We start from the raw sequence: 11578 nt of genomic DNA, 5'->3' as shown, positions 1-11578 counted from the left end.
AACTTTGGACAATCAATGCAGGATATAACAGTTGAAATTAATCAAATTGATGCTCACACACATACACACCCGTAAAAACACGCACATATCAGACTAATATACACTACGTGATATTTAAAAGGACAACTTACCGACACCTTGCTCGGTATCAGCTACTGGTCTTGTTGATTCGATAGGATCTTCATGTGCGTTTGTTGACGATCCCGCGTACTCATTGAAGAAGGTCTCTTGATTTTCTAGTTTTTGAAAAACAAAAATATTTCAGACTATACAGTATTTCAGAGTATGTCGTTGTTTTGCTGAACCTTTTTTACCTTCATTTATTGTATTGGGGTTATTTTGTGTAATTTGTACTTCTTTGAACACGATAGTTTTGTTCTCTTCGGAATGTTCTATTTCATAAGTATGACTCATGTTTATATGATATCTGCAACACGTAAAAATATACCAACAAGGTTCACATTATATGATTGGTTTTAAGTGTGTTTTTAGTTGCACTATTTATTGTTTCATACTGTCTGCGCTTTAGTGTTAGTTTTAATATGATGCCTTTTTGTCTGGTAAAGTCAACACTACACAGCAGTTCATTTTCTCCTTTCTCTTACTACAAACCGGGTTACTGACATGTGTCAGCCTAAACCGAAAGTGCTGTATATCAAGTGTGCTACATATAGACGCGTTCAATCATGATTCACCAATTGTCCTATCCATCTCTATATATTTTCAGTCATTAAAACAAGTTATGCCGAGGTACATCAATGACATCTAACATTCCTTTCCACGCTTTATACTGTTTGCTTTTGATAAAATTTCAGTACAATTTCGTTCTCCAGTTCAGCCAACATAATACATCCGTTAATTTCCTTTCTCCCTTAATTACATTTTGTCTTATCTGGTAAACCAAATAAAGCGAATGTATTGCCAGATGGTAGCCTAAACAGAAAGTGCTTTACATGTTGTTTTTTTGTACGTAAATATGGCGATATTTAAAGCCCCGTTATCACTAACGATAAATATTGATTTAAACCTCGTTTTGTTTATTGATGTGTATTTCTAAATAATAAATTAAGGGTGACGTTTTCCAAAATGGTTATTACCAACATAGTTTAGGTAAAAAATATTGCACGATGTCCAGACGAAAAAAGTGGTATTGTGCACTGACTACAGGCCCTGGTGTTCTTTTATCACTCAAAAGAACACTAGATTTGTTTCTAAATTATTATTATTTTAGGTATACTTACAAGTCTCTCTGTATACTCACAAATTATTCAAATATAATATTTAGACTTGCCTAAGTAGCAATAACGGACTGACTGTTCACCTCTCAGTTTACTTATAAATTAATTAAATTGTAACGGAAATCAGTTAGGTGATCTCGAATTTGGTCGGTGATTTTTGGAAAAGGTGACGTGGTTAACTTTTACTAAATAATATAAGCTTACGCAAACCTATCCAAGATTATAGCGGGATCACTGCTCCTAACTTAGGCTTACGGATGTGCGACTTCCAGAGACTCCTCTAAAACACGCAATCTACGCAATCTACGGTTAGGGCTTTTAGGGTCTGGGTGCGAGTTTATACTAAAAATAACACTGTAATTGAATTTCATATACCCCTTTTTGGCCTCATGTTCTTATGTGTGGTGAGGGTGGTACTAAACGCCGTATGGTACCGCGTGTTTACACTTGCAAGAAAATTAGGTGCAAAAGAGTATCTGAGATTGAATTATAAAGTTATTTGCATTACGAAGCCCTCATCCTGACCCCAATAGCTCAACCGTCAACATCTTCTTCACTAGTTTTACGAGTAGATTGTGTATAAACTATAGTTTGCGTTAAGTCGCTTTTTAGAGCAGCCCTGTTTCCAGCACAAAACAACGGGACACAGCACTACCACGTTTATTAACTACACTCCAAACACCACGAGATCCAAGCGAGAACTGACTCTCGTGCCACAATGGAGCAAGACAGTCAAAAAGTCACATGATCTTACAATTGTCCACGCGCGACACGTCGACGTCCAAATCATCAGTGCGAGACAGTAATTGACTAGGCAGGCATTCGTGCGGTATGTGAGAACGTATCATTAAAAAATGTTGCTCGTGCAAAAAAATAAAGTATTATAATTAAAAACAATGTTAAATGTGAACAAAGAATATGGGAAGTCAATAAAAAATTCAACCATGAAAATAAACTAATAAATCTCAAAAAACATAAAATAATATTGCATAAATAACACATAAAAATCAGAAATCTACAATTACAGGAGACTAAATAAAAACAGTGATGGTGTACAATTGCCCTTTATATAGAAAATCAGCTAACAGTCGGTATCAAGATGTTGATACAACTAAAAATAAATAGAATTATTTGCAGTCGGAAAACCACATATGTCTTGGGTTAATTGGGTGCAAAAAGTGTGCTTTGTCTATTTGCTAAAGCAGATAAAAAGCGTATTAATAGACGTTTTTATATAGCGCATTAACAAAGTGGTCTGTTTCTATTTGTACGTGTAAAGTTAGTGTTCGCAACCACTTTTCTGCGAAGCGTTGCTTGTTCACTACCAATTTAACAACGCAACATTTGACGAACAATTACAGCGGCTGTGCCCATAAAGAAACACAAACATCTCATAACAAAATGTTTTTGTGTTTCCTGTACATTGTTACTTCTATCCTAGTTGATTTGTGTTGGCGAATTTTAAAGTTGCACGGTAAAAAACATACTGGTATTCAATAACCCTCTTCCAGTTTGTTTGTTTTCTGATGGATATTATTCGAGATTCAATGCACTGACGCACGAACTGGGAATTACCCCATTGTGTGCACAGAGATATCCTTGGTAGGTCAACGTTCGCTAGAGCGTGATGTCATTTTACCGCAGAAATTACAGATGGAAAATACAAACCGGACTTGCACTGGTGCAATTATATCCGCGTCAGGACCAAAGTACAATCAGTTCTAAAGCAAGAACTAAAATGGCCCCTTTATCTTTGGTTTCTGTCGTATCTTTATAAAATCATTCACACTATCTAGTATTATGTGTCATGAATGCGGTACAGCTATATTTCGTTTATTTATGAGCCAACAGTTGTATCCTTCTCCTTTTTACGCTCCATGATGCTTTGACCTTGCGCATTTATTTCCGTCGTTAGCGTAAGATTTGGGCCCATAAATCTTTGAAAGAAGCAATAACGCAGTGTTCACTTATCATAAAATCAAAGTAACTAATGCAGTAATCAAAGTTTTTAGGCAAACAGAGCAAAAAATAAAGTATTGTGAATTGTGTTACCTAGGTCTCTGTTCTTTTCCTCACCAAAAAGACATAAAGAGAACATGGGTAAAGAAACAAGGTATAATAAAAATGAAAAAACTTATTCAAAATCCATCACACAACATACTTGGGTTGTTTGGACAATTGATTTGGTACTCTGTTGGATAATAAACATGCCGTGTTTCCAAGGAAACATGTGTAGGAACTGTTCCATTCACAACTACACGTGTAATACAACAAATCTACCGATATGTCGCAAGCATCGTCAAATAACTCACTGTCATACAAACGGGAGGGGTCAATAGCACAATCTTAAAAATAGAAATCAGAAATTAAATTTGCGATTTCCGTGGACTTCGACGACATATTCCGTTGTTTGGAAGCAGAGATAACTGTTGAAATTATCAATATTTCTTAGTGGAATTTAGGAGCACCATGGAACAGTTGATCAAAATCATTCAGATATACTCTAAAATCAGAACGTCTCAGCTGGTTTAAATTAATTTTTTTTTTTTCATAAGTTCGTTTTCTGTATGATATTGCCAAAAAGCTGCTCTCTGCTGCTTTGACGTGCAAAATAAAACGCACGTTAAAACGTTTTAATAAAAACTTAGATCACTAGATTTATGAAGTTATTACGAAACATAACAGGACATTGATTTACTGCAGATCACAGCGCCCAAACGATTTCTATTAACTATGTCATACTGAGAATACTTAACCACTGATGGTTCGCTAGTGAAAATCTGTAAACTTGGCAAGTTGCGAGTTTTCAAAACATTAATCCAAATTTCTCTGCGTAATTTTTCGACAAGTTGCACAAAGGTGGTCGATGTTTGTTGGAACGATTGCTTTCGTAATATATGCTGTTTATTTATAATAGACAGTAAGCGACTTCAAAGGGTTTCGGCCAATACAGAACGTGTGCGTTTTTGTTTAAGCAAACAGGGTTTGAAATAAAACTTAAATTTATATTGATAATATTGTTGTCTTATGGATGTAATACTATCAACGCATAAAACACTACACTAAACCGACTGTGTTAACGCTCATACAGCACATGTCGCACCACAGAGCGACGCAGAAAAAAACACAAGATTTTTTTTTGCAAAAACAATAGATGTGCAAACATTTTGTTTTTGGCCCTTTCATGTCAAAACATTTCTTAGAAATCATTTTACATTTTTATGAAGACAATTGTTCATGTCAACTTCGCCATCAAAGACAGTGTTAGATCGCAGACTAAAAACATCCGGTTTGTGGCTAAAACGCAGAAGCACAAGTATTATAGCAAAATTTCTGGATGGACGGTCGCAAAGTTGAGGCTGAGTTTACTTTTGTAAAGACAACCGACAATGAAGAAAGAAATCTGTCTGATTTTCTTAATTTCGTATTTGATGATTGTGCATGGCAAAGGTCTGGTAGATTCGGTAAGTTTTCTTTTTTATTGTTTATCCTGTTGATTCTGTTAATTTGGACTTAATATACAACGCCTTCCCGCTTAGACTGAAAGAAACAGTTTCAATAGAAATACAGCAATTTGTTGGCACTTTTTTGTAATTATCTTAATTTGTTGACACTTGTTTGCAACTGTCTTAATTTCCAACTCTATCAGATGATTAATAGATTCTAAAAAAATAATTACGTTTTTTTACAGTCAGATTTAAATGACACGCCGAAAGTCGCGAAGAGGTGGGGATATAAGTTCAATTGTGATAAAATGTTGATCAGGTCACTTTTACTGGACCAGACTATAAATTGGTCAATTTTTATTTGTGTGTTAGACCTATGTGTCTTACATTTTTTTGCCTCGCGAGACCTATTCCAAGTTTCGATGTCCCATTTTTGTTGCAATCAGAGACTAATACGTGTGTACAAAACAAACTGACATTGCACATAACTACATGACAAATTAAAACCTGGTCAAAAATAATTACTTCCCCCTTGTTTCTTTTTTAAATTAAACTTTACGTTTTGTGTTTATAGAACACAGGATTCGTCAAAGAAAGCAGTAACGTATCAAACAACAAGCTGGTGCTGTAAGCTTCAGCTGCCAATTTGCTGCTCAAAATAATGTTGTGTTAAAGCGGATGCTTTATTTCATTGCAGTTCGATAATAAAGAAGAACGCGCAACAACAAAAACGCGCTTATAAGGCAACAACGACAATGCGAGAAAAAGGCAAAACGCACGCTTCGATAAACACGATTGTACACATGCAAGAGAGGTCGCCACAGTGTAACGTATTCTAAAAACGTTGCTTGCTGAAACTGAATAAAATGCCAGACTCAACCAGCAACAAAATAAAGCATGCAATTTACAATCAGCTAAAACAGAAGAAGCCTGTAATGTTGTTCAGATGGTTGGTCACAAACTTTCATTATGATAACTATTCCGTACGCTCACCAATGTCTTTTTGGGTGCTAATTTCAGCTTAGAATTAAAATTAAAGTTATGTTATTAAAACATTAACTTCCTTGCTTACCTAAAAAGAAGTCTTTGGCGTAATATAACGTTTACAACACCAAACAATTAAAACTGGACAACATTATGCAATTAGGTTTTTGCAATGTCTAATTGTCCGCTGAAGGTACAAGCTTAACGACTTCAACAGGCATTGCAATGTGGCAGTCAGCTTTGCAACAATTTCCTTTTCCAACGTGTCCCTATACAAAATCTACCATTCATTCATTCTGTTCGCGCGTATCAAACAATTCTATTCGAGTACGTGTGGAAAACTTTATTGCTACGCTTTAAGGGCTATCTTTTTGCACTCATACTTGAGTTAAAAGTTTCATATTTAAAAACATGCTGATACTACTACGATATGCACTGCGGATTAATCGTTGACATATTGCATTTGTCCGCGGTGTGCAACTTGAGAGGAAGGGCATTGTCCTTACTATCTAAACGCGTGTGCTTGGCAACCACTAGCAGATTTGATCGTCTCAAATTTAAATAGGTGACTAAGAGAATAAAGGGTCGCATTAAGGTTTGGTAAATACTTATGGGTCCGCAAATGAGTAACTGTTTAGTATAAAAAAAAGTAAATTTGCTGTTCTAATCGACTTGATGTTTTGGAACCTAAATCGTTTTACCATAAAGTGTCGATGTTCGCAACACGCGTTTGTATCATCAGAAGCACGACTTCATTGCCTTACAACAGATACATACGGGAAAAATTCAATCGTCTTCGCATGCCGATCGATCATTATTCAGCGACCCACAGGTTGTACACCCTTTGCATATACCATAGTACAGTACTTTACAAAATGATTCGGTTGAATCTTCACTGACAGTACTATGTAAAGTAAAGCTTTTTGACAGTTTAACTTTGTACAGTTTTTAGACAGAATAAAAGTTTATTACGAAAATACACTGTCCTGATATTTATGTTTGATAAGTAATAATGGCCAGGCCTAGGTTGTTTAAAGATATGTCACATTTGGCTTATCTATTCAATGCTCACTTTGCCAATGCATAACACGCCCACGACAACGTAAGTGATATGGTACGACATATAATTTTTACCAAACAAACACAGGAATGGAACTTATTTTAATATTTTGATTTAATTAGCCGGATATCATAGAAAAAAATTAAAGATGCAACACCAACGTTTTCCCTGCATCAGAATTTCTTTAAACAGAACACAATATATATCTTTCGCTACAAAACATGTTCAAATCAATAAATGGGCGTATAATGTGATAAACAAAACACAAATACAAGCATCGGTAAGTGAATTGATGCCGAGTTTTACAAAAATGCAAGATGGCGAACATAAAATATGACGTCAATTTATGTGACGTCGCTAATGCGTCCCACAAGAACTCAAAGTCCGACAAACTTCCCATACAATGCAACGTTCGTCAAAATAAAAAAATCGATATGTTTGAAATAATATTTAGTTGGCAATTGCAACACATTGCTGTAACGTTTATCACTGGATTAGCAACGTTTAAAACTGTTTCGTCAAGTTGTTGTTGTACACAATAATGAACATACATTCACTAGAGAACAATAGTGTGTTTGAAGTAGTGATGCACCGAATCGGTGAAATTTTAATTCGACCGAAACCGAATATTCGGCGGTTTTGCCGAATGAATTCGACCGAATCATTTATGACGTCACGCGAAGTCGTACCCTACGCGTTTCACATGAAAACATAATCTACCAGGCAATTAGTGCAGAATGGTTGTGTTTCACTTTTTACTTTAGTTCTGTGGGGTTTAAAATTGTATCAAGCATGATTGCCAATCCGACAATGAATCACTGATTTTCAATTGTCTGCAGTGGGAAAAAGCTAAAATGTAGCAAAATATAAATTGATCGACGCGATTTTCGTTGGTACTAAGCAGAAAAGACCCGTTTAAGGCTTTAAATGTGTGTTCGTAAAAGAGTCGGTTTCGACCGAATCGCAAAAAAATATTCGACTGAAACCGAATCTTTGCAAAAGTGGCCAATTCGGCCGAATAATCTCTAGTTTGAAGTCATAAACAAGACAATAACCAAAAAAGAGGTTGCAGTTTTAATCCACGGTTTGTGGCTGAATCGCTAGCACGCTAGTTTAAACACAAAATCGTTCTTAGTTTTCTTGGAATTTTAGACGATATTTCGTACGATATCGCAACAATCTAACCAAAAGATCCACGGTGACCGCCACCGTGCTTTAGAAACCCAAGGTGGCGGCGCCAACGCCTACTCGGCGGCTATGCGTAAGTGAATACAGGAAAGTATATTAATCCATATTCATTAATAACATCAAAAAGAATTAAATCGGTTCAGTTTACATTTACAGTGATAGCCAAAACAATGAAGCGACATAACCTTTTTACAGTTTGTAACTTATCACTTTTATCGATAAAATATCATAATTGTCGAATCCAAGTCTCTCTGAGAATGAGCATAATCAACTGGAGTAAGTTTCTTTACTACATTGTTCGGTAATCCGTTCCAATCTGGTTGACACAAAATATATTTGAAGAAAAATATTTGAGCACACAAACTGTTTGTACTTGTAAAGTTATTGCAGTCATCCAAGTAGGAATTATCTGGATTCTTCATTCCTTCAACACACACAAATTCCCTTCGCCAATCATTTACCTTAAATTCGGATGATGTATAATTAGGCATTAATTAGAGCCCAGTAACTTTAAAACCTTTAATAATTTTTTTATATTTACTGTTGTATTTTTTGTACAGTTTTATGAACCTGGAGCGACTTACTTAACAGCAGGACACATTTCGTAAACGCTTCCTGTTCTTCTAATTCATTATCAATACTCATATTGTTAAACATTGATATTGAAAGCTTGGTACAAATAAGTTTCGCGTAAATAATTGGTTTCACTATTCGAAAAGCACAAGCAGCATTGAAGCTAAATAAACTGGACAAGACGTATTTGAAAAAGGCAGAAAACTGTTTTGCGGATTAAAATGCCATAAACTGCAGGTTACTTAATTGGTTGAAGCACGTTCGTCTTCATCTGTTTCAAATCGATAAAAAAATAAAATTTAAAACTCAGCTACAGTATTTTAACTGTTGAAATGTATTAATATTAGAACTTAGCTACTTTATACTAACTGTTAAAACCTGAACTAAACTAGTTACACGAAGCCCAATGTAGCAGCTTTACATTGCATTTGTAAGTTGTAAGTGAGTAATTTATAACGGATGTTTTGCAGACAAATAAGCTCCTTACACACAGTTATTTCATCTGAAAAAATAATTAGGTTAAAAAAACAACAAAGTGATCAAGGGTGAAGTACAAAATAAATTTGTGTCAACAGCCGTGATGCGATGGTAAGTATATAATCACGGTTTCCTGCAACACCTTTGGCAACTTATCCGATCTTAAGTAACTCAAAGTGCATGACGATTTGGTTTGCAATTAAATAATAAGACTACGATAACATGTTTCGTAGATGTTTCACCCCCAAACCACTGGATAATAATAATAGTGTCATAGCCAAAATGCATTGGTATTTATTTTTACTGGCCTGTCTGAATTTGTTTAACAACGATGATGTAAAAAATAACAACGATATAAACGATTGCAGTACAACTCATTCTTATTAAAACCTAACAGAATATGATCAAACCAGGTTAAATTTTATATACACAAGTACAGCAAACCTACAAAATAATTGGGTGATAGATTTTGTTTATGTAACAATCTAATTAATCGTGCGAAATAAACAGCCTCATATCAAGTGGTATAGTCCCCGTAATTATCCGAAATTGATGTCGATTTGGATAAAAAGTTAACGATAAAATATCATAATTGTTGAATCTAAATCACTTTGTGAATGAGAATATTCAACTGGAGTCGTTTCGTTCAAGATGGTAAACAGCAATCCATTCCAATCTACAGTGAGAATAAAAGATAAGTTCAAAGAAAACTTTAAAAGAAACAGAAAAGTTACTTGTAAAATCATTGCAATCGTCCAAGTATCGAGAATCTGGATTTTTCATTCCTCCAACACAAACAAATTCGCTTCGCCAATCGTTCACTCTAAACAAATTGGAGCTTTTAAAAAGTACATCCCACTAAATAAGTCTTACCTAAACTTTTTTTGTACCACCTTATACAGATTTATAAATTCAATAATCCCCCTTTAGTGTCAATTGAACAATGTTTGAATATTTATTTAATTTTAGTCAAAAGGGTGGTGTGATATCTACACGTACTCTACAACCACTGTTTTGTACATAGCAGTCTTACTTTACAGCAGGACACATTGCGTAGATGCTCCCAGTTCTTCCATAAGCACGAAACTGAACAAAACCGGTCGGTAGAGGTTTTACACTTGGTGGCAGCATCGAGTTAACCACTGAATCGTTTCCGATGGAAAATTGAACTGGTACTGAAAGTACGTCATCATCATAAAAGCAATCCGGGCCTTAAGCAAAAACAAAAGTGATTAAAGTAATAGGAAAGCTTAAGCACAATTAAGAAAAAAAATAGTCTACTTAGGAACACTATACACGGACTTGAAAAGTAATTTAAGCATAAACATTACTGCCAAGGTACTGGTGTATATAGAATACATCGTTCAGACGTTTCGACAATCTCTGTGCACCGATGACGACAATGCTTAAAAAATAGTATACATAACGAATAATGTTTTTCACCTTTTCAATAGTTAAGCATGCATAAATGATTGACGTGTAAACTGATAATTTTTTACTTACAAAAGTTGTCTGTTTCTGAAATTATTTCCAATATTTTGTAAGTAACATTGTTGATCTCTGCTTCAGGAATTAAAACGCCACCTTTTCTGAATATTAAAATTAATCAACAATTTTCCAAAAGTTTTGTTTAAACAACAGACCATTGAACAACAGTTTACCTCGAAATCAATGTGTAACCAAAAAGCGTGTTGGATACAGCGCTGTAAATTCTCCAATCAAAATCATAGTATGTACTGTATTGATAGTTGCTTAAACTAATTTCGGGAATTCCGGATGATTTCCAATCCTGTGTGATAGCAGAAGGATATTGTCAACAAAATTGTTACTGTCAATCTTATTCTAATGCACAGTTTTGTTTTCAGAAATAAATAAATATAAATTATTCATTTTATTCAAGTTTTTTCTACTTTTATTCTACAGGCAAACATTTTGCCAAATATTTCGGACTGACTTTTGTTAAATAATTTGGAAAAAAATGATGATAAATCACTACAACATACATCAGAAACTTACACAAAAACTACTTAGAGCCATGGCCAAAATGGACAACATTTTTTTAATTTTTTTAATATTTCAATCGCTTATATTTTACCAGCACTGCTTTAGCAGACAGGAAGTTCAAAACAACATTTGTGAAGTAATTATATCTATGCGCAGTAATAGCAGACCAACACTATTTACCTTAACATTGATGGTATAAAACAAAACATCACACAAGCTGGCATTCGTCACGCCATATTTACATCCCGCTTCATAATGTAAAAAGAAACTGTTGAGAGTGTGATTGCCTTTGTACAGAACGTTTGAATCCGTTACCGGTCGACGGCCGTCCACCTGAAAAATCAAGGACCCATTTAAAATGCAACAAGGTCATCACGCAATTTGCGCTTACGTAAATTCTTATGGAACCGGGGCACTGACCAAAATTTCCCACAGCAAACAAAGCAACGAATGGATGTATTTTTCTGCTGGACTGCATAATGTTGCCAAGGTCGCATCTTAATAAAAACGTAAATCTCACATCGAAAAGTAGACTTGACAAATTTGACTTACTTGTAATCCAATCCGTAGGTTAACGGGCGGGTCTGACAAGATCCATACTTGAAATA

General features: G+C 34.9%; 1 long non-coding RNA gene across 1 annotated transcript; it reads left to right on the top strand.

Annotated features, from left to right (window-relative positions):
• The first annotated feature begins 4228 nt into the window (after window positions 1-4228).
• On the top strand, window positions 4229-5407 carry LOC145219135 (uncharacterized). Its single transcript, XR_013857862.1, has 3 exons — window positions 4229-4702; window positions 4930-4964; window positions 5259-5407. It is a non-coding gene; the product is annotated as an uncharacterized LOC145219135 (long non-coding RNA).
• The last annotated feature ends 6171 nt before the right edge of the window (window positions 5408-11578 follow it).

The sequence above is a fragment of the Phallusia mammillata genome, chromosome 3 (genome assembly GCF_965637545.1).
Source record: "Phallusia mammillata chromosome 3, kaPhaMamm4.hap1.1, whole genome shotgun sequence".
Lineage (NCBI taxonomy): Eukaryota > Metazoa > Chordata > Ascidiacea > Phlebobranchia > Ascidiidae > Phallusia > Phallusia mammillata.
This window is presented reverse-complemented; position numbering and strand designations above follow the sequence as displayed.